The sequence below is a fragment of the Dipodomys ordii genome, unplaced genomic scaffold (assembly GCF_000151885.1).
Source record: "Dipodomys ordii isolate 6190 unplaced genomic scaffold, Dord_2.0 Scaffold155, whole genome shotgun sequence".
Classification (NCBI taxonomy): domain Eukaryota; kingdom Metazoa; phylum Chordata; class Mammalia; order Rodentia; family Heteromyidae; genus Dipodomys; species Dipodomys ordii.
In genome coordinates, this window is record NW_012267371.1 from 2,542,903 (window position 1) to 2,554,872 (window position 11,970).

Consider the following 11,970-nt stretch of genomic DNA (forward strand, 5'->3'; position numbering starts at 1 on the left):
GCTTGCCAGGCAGGCACTCTACCACTTGAATCACACCTCCAGCCCTTTTGAGGAATTTTAAAAGTGAAGAGGGTCTCCATCTAAACATATTATGAGCCTACTTTTTGGCAAGGGACAAAATCCTATAAGGTGGCTGGGAAAAATCACAGAGAAAGTTCCCAAAGAATGAGGAAGAAAGACCTGAAGAATTATATAAGGTGTCAGACTAGAACAGAAGAGAGCTGAATAATCATCTAAAATGTCCTGAAGAGGCCAGCCAGACACATGTGACATCCATTCACAGGCCTAGATCCTGTGAGAGGGGTTGAAGATCTAGACAGAGGCTATTGGACTATTTGCAGGAATTATAACAGAAAAGGCCAGCCTTCTAGTAGTTTGTTAGCTGGCCAAGCCAAATGATACATAGAGTAGCCATGGAGGGAGCCCTCTCCAGAAGAAAGCCAACTATTTATTGTCTAGACAGGGCATTCCTTCTCAAAGAGATGAGACAAAGCCTTGAGCTTAAGTTGAGCAAAGGACATACCCTTGGCCTTTGGGGGGATGGTAAACCTTTGGGGTTTGGCTAAGGTATCCTTCTAGAAAGCAGACATGACGGTGTACTATACCCCCCTCCCCACTTCTTCTATTTCTTCTAGAATCTGTATTTCTTTGCAGCTCAATGAATATGTCTCAGGGAACAATCTTGTTTCTCCAAGTGTGTTATAGCACAGGGAATCTTATTTATGGAAGCTGAGATGGTACAAAAGAAAAGAAAAGGCCATGGAAAGACCAGGTAGCTTCAGCAAAGAGTGGGAAGAGTTCATAGAGGAGAAAATACAGCATTAAACTAGGAATGGCAGAGACAGCATCCTAAGTAAATCTCAAAACAAGCCATGCACATAGCCAAGCCACCCAAAGATAAAATTGAATAAAAAGAGAAAAAGAAAAGAAAAGGTAATATTGGGAAAAAGGAAAAGAAAGCTCAAAATCCAAATGATAGAAAAGTCCTTGCAGAGCAGAGTGACTAGGCATGCCCTTAATCTGGATAGAGTTGGGAAGGATAGCACTTATCTTTCACAAGAGATGTTAGTTGAGTTCATGGCAGCAAAAATATTACATGAGCAGCAACTTCATATTGTTGTATACTATATCTGTATAGCTCACAAGTTGAGGAAGGATAGTAGCCAAAATGATAGTTGGACAAATCTGTTAGGAAAAGAATACAAAACAGGCGTTCTAAAATCTAAGGCTGCCAAATGTCAGATCTAGACACTTACCTCTAGATATAGAATAAAAGAACACCATGAAAGGCAGAAGAAGGAGATGCTGGGAGAAGATAAAACTGCAGCTCATCTTTAGGTTTAAGCAGAGGAAGAATTAAGGGGGGGGAAAGATATGCATAAAGAGTCTCAGTTTCAGGTGTGGTCTCACTGCTGGTGATCTTAGTTCTCATTTTCTGGGGTTCTGGAGAAGTTGTTACTGGTGTCATTACTTGAGGAGAACACTTTCTCAGGAGCTCATTACTCCTGCTCCAGGGTGCAGCTTCCTTATGATAATTGTTCTCACTGAGAAGGAGGTGTGTGTGTGTGTGTGTGTGTGTGTGTGTGTGTGTGGTCTGTCCTTCAAGGCTCAGCTATTCCTTTGGGAGTAGTTTCCGTCTCTGGTCACCTGAAGATGTAATCAATTAAGTTGTATCCTTCCCAGGACCCAGGCAGAAGGCAAAGTGACAAATAGAGATAATGGCTTAGTACAAAGGCAAACACAAAGTGGCATCTTAAAATGGCCCATTCTACCTCAACATGGAGTGATTTGATTTTTACATGAGATCAATATTTCTTTTCTTTGGCAGTGCTGGGGTTATAACTTAGGGCCTTGCACATACGAGGTATATGGCTATGCCACTTGAGCTATGCCCCTAAGATCCTTTTTACTCTAATATTTTTCAGGTAGGGTCTTGCTTGTTTTGTTCATCTGGACTTCAATCCTTCTACTTCTCCTGAGTTTCTGGGATCACAGATATGCACCTACACCCAGAGGGCTTTCTGTTTGTTTGTTTTGTTGAGATGAGATCTTGATAATTATTTGCTTGGGTTGGCCAGTCCTCTTGATCTCTGCCTCCTGATAGCAAGGATTAGCCCAACCTTTAGAGGGTGACTGTTTACTCTGGGGTGAACTGTTCGGTTTGCTCAGTGTTGATGACACCCTAAGTTCCCCCTGCTTCCTTCGCATTGGTCTCTGCAGTGGGGGATATGCATGGAGGGGCTTAGGGAGAGGTATTTCTTCACTCACTTGTATCAGAACCTGAGTTGAAAGTCCCTCACACCCAGAATAGACAGAGAGGGAAGAAAATGGGGTGGGAGGAAGAACAGTCTAGAACCAAGTAAACAGGGACAGAGCAGAGAGACCCTCTGCCCGTCCTGAGGTCAGCTTGCTCTTCCTGGCTCACCTGTGTGCAAGGTATGATTTGGGGTGTGGGGAAGGGCAATGAGGGATGCAGGTGGAAGGAGTGAAGAGCCCGTGGAGAGATTTTACTCTTTTGGGGAGCAAAGACTGATCATAGTTATGGGCTGATTTTACATTCTACCTCACAATGATCATTCCAATGGATGCAAGTGATTGTGTGTGTGTGTGTGTGTGTGTGTGTGTGTGAAGTACTAGTGTGACTAGTGGCTCATTATTTTACTATCTAGCCTAGTTGGCCTTTGTACTTTGGCTGAGGGTAAAATATATGAATAGAAGGCAGGAGACATGGGTTTCTAATCAAAGTACTAGAAAGTGCTTTCAGATGCAAGTTCAGGCTGTTTTAGTACTGATGAAACCCCGTTCTGTGGAATGTGGCTTAATTTTTGGAAGCATGCAAATGTCACCAGTTGCTGCGTGTGAAGACAAGGAGGTGGATGAGAAGCACAGTGCCATTTAGGTGCGGGAGGCTCAGCACACGTGGCCACAGTGAGGTGTGAGGAAAAGGGCTTGTGAGAGGCCCGGCACTGAGGCTAAGCTGGGACTGGTTAAGGGAAGGGCCTGGAGACCCTGGGCTTTGTGTGCTCCAAACTGGGTTCTTATGCTCTCCCCCCTCCCTCCCCCACAATCTCTTCTGGTGTCTGTCTCACAGATAACAGGCAGACACTGACTTTAATGCACTCCATTTAATAACTCTGGGCTGAGTCCAGGGACTCCCACATTTTTTTCAACATTTACTATGCATAATAGGCTTCTATGAACTTCTCAAAAAATTGGTTTTCAAAACCATTTGTACCTAGAAGGAAAGCTGGAGATGAGAATCAGGCCTTAGGGTTACAGTTATCAGCTCTAACATATGTGCATCTGCCTAACTCCCTATCTTTGGCCCTGTCAATTTTACTGAGCTCCTAGATACTAAAGCTGGGGGATGGAGGTTAAATGCAGTAGAGGTGAAAAGATCCACCTTTCCCTCCACCTTATCAGGAGGCAAGAATGATAGAAATAGACAAGCTGTCGAGTGGGAAGACTGGTGATTAGACCCCAGAGATAATCCGTATCTGGACAGCACTGTAAGTGTGAATATGAATGAGGATTGGAGACATTTGAGAACAGGAAGTGAGGGGAACTTTAATGATAGGGCTATGGCTGATCTGGGTTTCACACCATAGAGGTGGAATTGTGGCCATTTCGCTCTCACTTCACATCCCTTGTAGGTGGTGGTAGTCTCATATTTCTGCCAACCTTTCCTTGGAATAAATTCACCTTCAAATTTTTTTTCCATGATCAACACCTTCATTTCCTCTTCCTATTGCTTCTTGAATGGCAGCCTTGGCTACTTCTCTATATGTCTCTATCAACTTTTCTAATTTTGAAGAGAAAAAAAAAACATTAGCTGAAAAGCCACAACATTTGAAGATCCCTTCCCCCACCCCAATCAGAGTCATTTCTATATGAATTCCTGAGGTGAAGAAATTTTACTCAGAGGTTGAGAGTGATTTAGGCAGAAAACTCTATTGAAACCTTGTGCCTGGATTGCATACTGCATGTGGTTTTTGTTTCAGGTATATGAATTTGTCTGTGTCTTCTGGGCTTGTCTCTTGGGGCAAAGGTGCCAGGTGGACTACATGGTTGTCAATGTTGCATAAAGACAGGCATTTACAGCCAGGTGTTGATAGCTCATATTTGTAATCTTAGCTACACAAAAGGCTGAGATCTGAGGATCCAGCTCAGGCAAGAAAGTCCATGCCATGCTTATCTTCATCTAACTACCAGAAAACTGGAAGTGGTGCTATGGCTCAAAGTGATAGAGCACTAGTTTTGAGCAAAAGAGCTCCCAGGCCCTGAGTTTAAGACTCACAATGGACCAAAAAAATAAGAGGGGGGGGAGAGGAGTCCAAGCTCTCTCTCTCTCCCTCTCTCTCACACTCACAGTAGATATTTACTTAAGTTTAGATCCGTTGTCCCTGAGATTGCTGCTGTGATCTCATCAGCATTAATCACAAAGGCACTAGTTTATTGCTTTGAACAAAGTCAAGATGATTTTATCCTTTAAAATGGCTGGCAGGGACCATGATACATATTGTATATGCTGGGAGACAGGATCCAGAAGTGATAGGGAAAAACATCCTGTTTCTTAAGCAAGATAGTATTTGTACACTTTGTCTCCTGAAGCCAGATAATGGAACTAGTGTAAGGAATTGGGAGTTATAGAAGAAGTCTGTGAATAAAGATATTTGAATCGTGTAGGATCCTTAACTCATCTCATTATCATATAACCTCATATTGCTCTCTCTTTCATTCATGGCAAACCTTTCCCCCATGTCTCCCCCTGGCCTTACCTGCTATGGTTGTCTTCATTTGTCCTACTCCAATTCACACTACCCTCCTTATTATATGAACTTCTTTTCAAAGAGAAGAGCCATGGTTACCCCTCCCCGACTTCTCCTAGCCTTTGCTCACTTCCCCAGCTGTTAACTTATCTTTTAGGAGGACTAGTGTGGGAGGAAGTTCAGGAAGACTTACAGAGGGCAGCATCCTGGGGCGTCAGAGCCTCCATTACTTGCTTTGCAATGTCATTTTGTAGTGGGGGAAATGGATGTCAGGTTAGAGTGAAGCCTGAGACATGCCACTTGGAGTCGCCTCTTTCCCACTCCCAGAATGCAACTCTCACAAACGATTGTGGACAGAGGTGGATGAAGTTCCCTTTTGGCTGCAGTACCCTTCTGTCGCCTCAGCAGGCCCACAGGGCCTTCTCTCTGAGGTTTACTTTTCATTCCCTTAGAGTCTTTTGAAATGGAAAAGGGTGATAACCTGAGAACACTGGCTTATTCTGGCTTCAGCAGGTTCCCTAGGATCTCTGTCAGGAACAGCTGGGATCAGAGTGCTTTGGAGGCTAGGGAGGAGCGTGTAGAGATCATGGGTGGTGCCCAGGGACTTAGGGAATCAAGACCCTGGCCTCTACTCCTCCATCCTTTCCAACATTTATGTGAAGTTTTCTGTCAATGGATAGAGGTATAGTGCTGAAAAAGGCAAGCAAGACCCTTGTCCTGACAGAGCTTGTATTCTATATTTGTGTGATGGTGCCAAGAGGAAAAAATATAGCATGGCTTAACAAGGGTCATCAGAACCTATTGGTTCTACATACTTATGGAAAGAGTTTCTTTTCTTTTCTTTTTTTATGTCTTGTATTGTAAAAATACTGTACAGAGGGGTTACAGTTGCATGAGCAAGGTAATGAGTACATTTCCTATGGAGCATTGTTGCCTCCTCCTTTGTTTTTCCCTTACCATCCTTTCCCTCCCACCTCCACAACTAATCTCCACCCCCTCCCCCCACGGAAGTTGTAAAGTTCCTTTTCAACATAGTGTCTTGTACATCACATTGTTACAATGGATCAACCTGCATCCTTATTTAAGCATTTTGTTTTTTCCCTTCCCCTCCCCAAATTAGAGAAGTGTATATACAAGTGCAGGGCACCAGAATCAAATACAGTGAAAACAGGGGTTATACTGTGGGGGAAGAACATACCAAACAAACAAAAAACACATAGTACATTATAAATACGTTAGAAACAATAGCAAGAAAGAAAAAAAATGTGCCCTGTCTTAGGATTCATTTTGCTTAACATCATCTCATATGGTCATATGTACATAGCTTTTGACTTTTTCTGCTTGTCCTAGACATATACTAGTTATTGCAAATAAGGGAAACCATGGGACCTATGATCCTTTGCGCCTGGCTTACTTCACTTAATATAATTTTTTTCCAAGCCTTTCCATTTCCTAACAAACGGGGCAATGTCATTCTTTCTGATGGAGGCATAGAATTCCATTGTGTGTGTATATCTATGTCTATATCTATATCTATGTGTATATATATATATATATCACATTTTCTTTATCCATTCATCTACTGAGGAGCATCTGGGTTGGTTCCATATCTTAGCTATGGTAAATAATGCTGCAATAAACATAGTTGTGCTGATAGCCTTAGTATGGCCTTGTTTGTGATCATTTGGGTAAATGCCCAAAAGTGGGATTGCTGGGTCATAGGGGAGCTCTATGTGGAGTCTTTTAAAGAACCTTCACACTGCTTTCCAAAGTGGTTGAACAAGTTTGCACTCCCACCAACAACGCAGTAGGGTTCCCTTCTGACCACATCCCCAAGGAGTTTTTTTCTTAACAGGAATTACAATCTCAACCTTATTCTTCAGTGAAATAGAAGAAGCAATCCAAAAACTCACATGGAACAATATAAAAGACCCTGAATAACAAAAACAATTCTTAGCAGAAAGAGCAGCGCTGGAGGAATATCAATTCCAAATTTTCAAACTCTACTACAAAGCCATAGTAATAAAAACAGCTTGGTACTGGCCTAAGAACAGACCTGAGGACCAATGGAATAGGACTGAAGACCCAGAAATGAACCCACAGACCTATAGCCACCTAATCTTTGACAAGGGAGCTAAAAAAATAGAATGGAAGAAAGATAGCCTTTTCAGTAAATGGTGCTGGCAAAATTGGTTAAACACCTGTAGAAAACTAAAGCTAGATCCATATTTATCACCCTGCACCAGAATTAACTCCAAATGGATCAAAGATCTCAAAATAAAAGCAGACACCCTGAAAAAAAAGAGATTAAAAAGTAATTATGTATAAATTGAGATTAGCTATGAAAGAAAGATCATTAACCAGATTCTGTTAAGTCTTGATTGGTGGTCAGATAGGGAGAGGAAAAACATTAGAGGCAGGGAAGAGTAAGATGGAATGTACTGTTGTTTAAGGAATAGCAGGGTGGTGCTGGCCCACCAGGGATATGATTAGAAAAGCATGGCTTCTGTCAGAGAGATGTGGCTCCTGCAGGTCACATTGCTTCATAAGTGGAGTCTGAACTAGAATCAGCTCCCATTACCTTTTGCCTGAGCATCCTTCTATACCCTATCCAACTCTGTTCAGTGGCTCCAAGGTACCGGATGCATGTGGCTGGAGTATGGAGGGGAAAGAAGAGACTGGGGGAGAAGAGTAAGGAACAGCAGGCAGGGACCTGGGGTTCCATGGTTCAGCTGCTTGGGGTGTCAAGAAGCTACAAGTGGAGAGCTGCACATTGGAGTCATTTGCAGAGGTAGGCAGATTGGGATAGCAGGGAGAGAATGTGGTCAGAGACTCAGTAGGATGCAGGGAGAAGGAAGGGCCATACTCACAGGTGTAGACTAGGGTGGCAGCCAGAGCTGCCAGGAATATCAGGGTTAGGACTTTCATGCTTTGGGTGAAGAGCCACAGAATTCTCAGAGAGCCTAGGGATGGAGTCTAAACCTGGGCTGTTTTAAAGCTATCAAGGGCCAATGGGAATCAAGCTTGGAGGAGGCATGACTTCCACATCATCCTTTCTTCCTCCTCAGACTGTTACCTGCTAAAGCAACAAGGGTCATCTGGTTTCCTTGCAGGCAGATCTTGGATAGCCTTTCTGCACTGACCTCCTCCTACCTGCCCCTCCTCCCGACTATCCCCATTTTCTTTTCCTACCTTCCTTCCTCACCCCACCTTCCTTCTTGATTTCCATCCTGATGTCTCAGGAACTATAGTAGAGCAAGTTGCATGTGGAGAGATGCTGGAATGTATCTGCTGAGAGTGCTGTCAGTCTTATCTCTCGATGAGGAGATTCAGGGCTCAGGAGATCACACTGTCTACTTCCTAATACAGGGCAGGGGGTGAGGAGGAGATGATTTCTCTAAGTGAACCTCTTTACACATACAACACCTGAGGACTGACTAAGGACTATGTGAGTGCTTTACTCTCTTGAGGGAGGATGAGTTTGAAGAGTCATGATCTCTCTCTCTCTCTGGAACTGGGTTTTGAACTCAGGGCCTAGCAGGTGCTCTACCACTTGAACCATGTCCTCCAGTGCCTTCTTTTGTCAGTCATGGGGTTTGAACTCTGGGCCTGGGCACTGTCCCTCAGCTCTTCAACTCAAGGCAAGCACTCTACCACTGAGCTACAGCGCCACTTGCAGTTTTCTGGTGGTTTATTGGAGATAAAAATCTCACGGACTTTCCTGCCTGGGCTGGCTTTGAACCTCAGTCCTCAAATCTCAGCCTCCTGAGTAGCTAGGATTACAGGCATGAGACATCAGTGCCCAGCTTTGCCTTTTGTTTTAGTTAGATTTTTGGATAAGGTCTCACATTTTTCTCCTGGACTGGCTTGGACAATAATCTTCCTAGTTATCCCAACCCTATTCTTGGGACAATAGGCTTTTGCAATCATATTCAGCTCATTTGTTGAGATTAGGTTTTGCTAACTTCTTTTTTTGTGTGTGGGGGGCTGGGTTGTACTCAAACTACAATTTGCCACCTCTGTGCATCCTGAGTAGCTGGGATTATAGGCATGAATCACGGTCCCTAGTCTGACCCCAGCTCTTGACAGTATTTAGTATGTAGTCCCATACTGCTCCGAATTCAGGCCTCATCAGTGGAAGTCCATGCAGGTCTGGCCAAAGAGGACTGGGAATTCACCTCAACTAGCGCTCACTTCTTTTTCAGTGATCCTACTATGAATAATCTAGGAAGGCAGAGCAAGAAGCACCTTGTGATGTGGATTTCTTCTTCTCCTAGCCTGGGACTCATGAGGTCTGGGTTTTTGAATTTTGGCTTTGCTATATGTGTATGGTATTACACTGTGATATTCTAAAAATGTTAGGGATTTCATTGCCATCTGGGGGTTGGGGCGCCTATCTACAGGACAATGGTGGGAAAGAGAGAATGATGTATAGGAAACATTGGGAAAGACAGAACAGTCAGACTGCTCCTGGCGGGGAGGCTGTGTCTGAGACAGTAAGACCATGATGGGTTGGAGGTATTCACTGTCCCCCGCAGCTGCAGGGAGATGGGCCTTGGGCACTCTTAGAACCAGGATTCTGGTAGACCTTAGTCTATACTTGTTCTCTGACTTCTGAGAAGTTGTTTTTCTCTTTTCGGTCTTAAATTGTCTCTGTCTGAAAATAGGACTTGTCTCCCTCCACCCCAACTTCCTAGGGCAAATCTGAAATGGACTGGGATGCACCTCAACAGGCCTTTCTTGAGTACTTACTCTGTTATCCATGGCTTGGCTTAGAAAACCCAAAGATGAATATAATGCTTTCCAGGTTCTGAAGAAGCCCAAGGCCGCAACTTGGGGAAGCAAAGCCAAGCGAATTAAGATGGAACTTTTGAGGTCAGATGTGTTTGGAATGCTACACTTCTCTAATTTTAGAAAATGTTAAGGAGTATGCACTACACATTATAAGGTTGCTCCATGGTCAAACACATTACCATTTTAGTGACAGAACTTATGACTATTCATTGCAAGTAAGCCAAAGAAGGAATATAAAAAGCTTATGCCAGTCTAAATCAAGAATTTTTTTAAAGCAAATGAGCAAAGTGCTGGTCAGATTATCCCACCAAATGGAGGATTGGGTGAGGTAATATTGGGAGAACTCTCAAGTTCAAAGTCCTGGGGATGAATTTCTCTGTTTTTGTCTGAGGTAAGCTTGGGGGGAATCAGTCAGTCCCTTATCTCATTTCTTGATGTCATGAAAATGGAACACGGAGAAACATGTGAATGCTGTGCTTCCCCAACTCTCTAAAGCTCATTGGAATCCTTCCCTTCAAAAGGATGGGGGGACTCATTTGTTTGGCACGTAATCTTTTTCAGCAGAGACTCTGGGAGCAAAGAGATATGCATGGCAGATGCTTGTCCTTAAGGAACTAAGGTCATCTTGGCATTAAAGTTACTTTTTAGGATTTGCGCTTCAATTGGCCTCTAATTGTGGCGTGTGAATGAAGAGAGGTGGACTAAATAAATGGATAGACAGGACTTGACAATAATGTGGTCTCCCTGGGGCCTGAGATCCTCAAAGGAGGGGGTGGCCTTACTTGGAATTATCCAGGCTAAGGGAATGGGAAGTTTTGATTGCATTGGGGCCCAGTGTGCCCACCTATAGGGAGATATTGTAGAGGAACAGTCTCCATGATATATATTTAAACATTTTATCATTAAGCAGTTGTGCAAAGAGCTTATCCATACAATGTATTATAATGTATTTGAAAAGTGAATAGGAGCCAATTCCAGCCCTCAGAAGGCAGAGGCAAGTGGAGCTAAAGTTCAAGGCCAACCTGGGCCACATAGTGAGATACTGACTCAAACAAAACAAAACAACAATCTCTCCACTCCAAAAGCCCCAAAGTCAATAGGATCAAACTATGATATTTACCCAGGATTTTCCTGAAAGGAAATTAGGACTTTGGCATCAACATGAGAGCTGTCACAGAGCAGGTACTTTCCAAATGTCACTGCTTAGCCTTTTTCCTGTCTCAGTTCTCCTCTTTGCCCCAGAAATTAATGAGGCAGATTTTTACATTTTTTCATGGAAACGGAGACAAGTGGGAATGTAGGAACATTTGTTTTATATATAAATTTTTTATTACTGTATAACAAGGCCAAGGTAAAATGTTATCTCCAATGAGAGGGCCTGGGATGGAAGTGCACACATGCTGAGAGAGAGAGAGAGAGAAAGAGAGAGAGAGAGAGAGAGAGAGAGAGAGAGAGCTGCGTGTGTGTACATGTGTGTGTTTATTTTATTTATTTATTTTTTGGTTGGTCATGGGGCCTGAACTCTGGGCCTGGGCACTGTTCTTCAGCTCTTCAGCTCAAGGCTGGCACTCTACCACTTGAGCCACAGCACCACTTGCAGCTTTTTCTGCTTATGTGGTGCTGAGAAATCGAATCCAGAGCCTCAGGCATGCAAAGCAAGCGCTCTACTACTGAGCCATCTTCCCAGCCCCATGTGTGTGTTTAAAGACACTGACTGTATCTGGATGAGAAGCCATTCTGTGTGAGAGGTCATCTGACCTCCAGATTGTCTGTTGATTAAAAGCTACGAAATGGTCTGGAATAATGTAGTTTGCAGCCACAGATGTAATACAGCACGGTGTGGCAATGGTAGAGCTCCTGTGACGGTAGCTTGTGTCTAGTGGCTTCTGTGCCAGAGCCTTGCCTCTCCACACGGGTCTCAGGTAACACCACTTCTTCCTCTGCTGCTTCAGGTTTAGAGCTGGCAATGTATCACTGCTGCCACCAGTCTTTGTAAATGTTATTTATTTGTTTACTTATTTATTTGTGTCAGTACTGGGGCTTGAACTCAAAGCCTGGTGCCATCCTTGAACTTTTTGTTCAAGGCTAGCACTCTGCCAGTTGAACCATAGCTCCAGTTCTGGCTTTTTCCCCTGGCTAATTAGACATAAACGTCTCACAGATTTTCCTGCTTTGATCCATGATCCTCAGATCTCAGCTTCCTGAGTTGCTAGGTTTATAGGTATGAACCATTGGTGCCTGACTCTTGCTCTGTTTTTCTTAACAAAGATGCAGTATGATCTATGTGCCAAGCACTGCTCTTAGGGTTTTGTTTTTATTGTGAAAATACTGTACAGAGGGGTTACAATTACATGGGCAAGATAATGAGTACATTTCTTATCAAGCATTGCAGCCTCCTCCTTTGTTT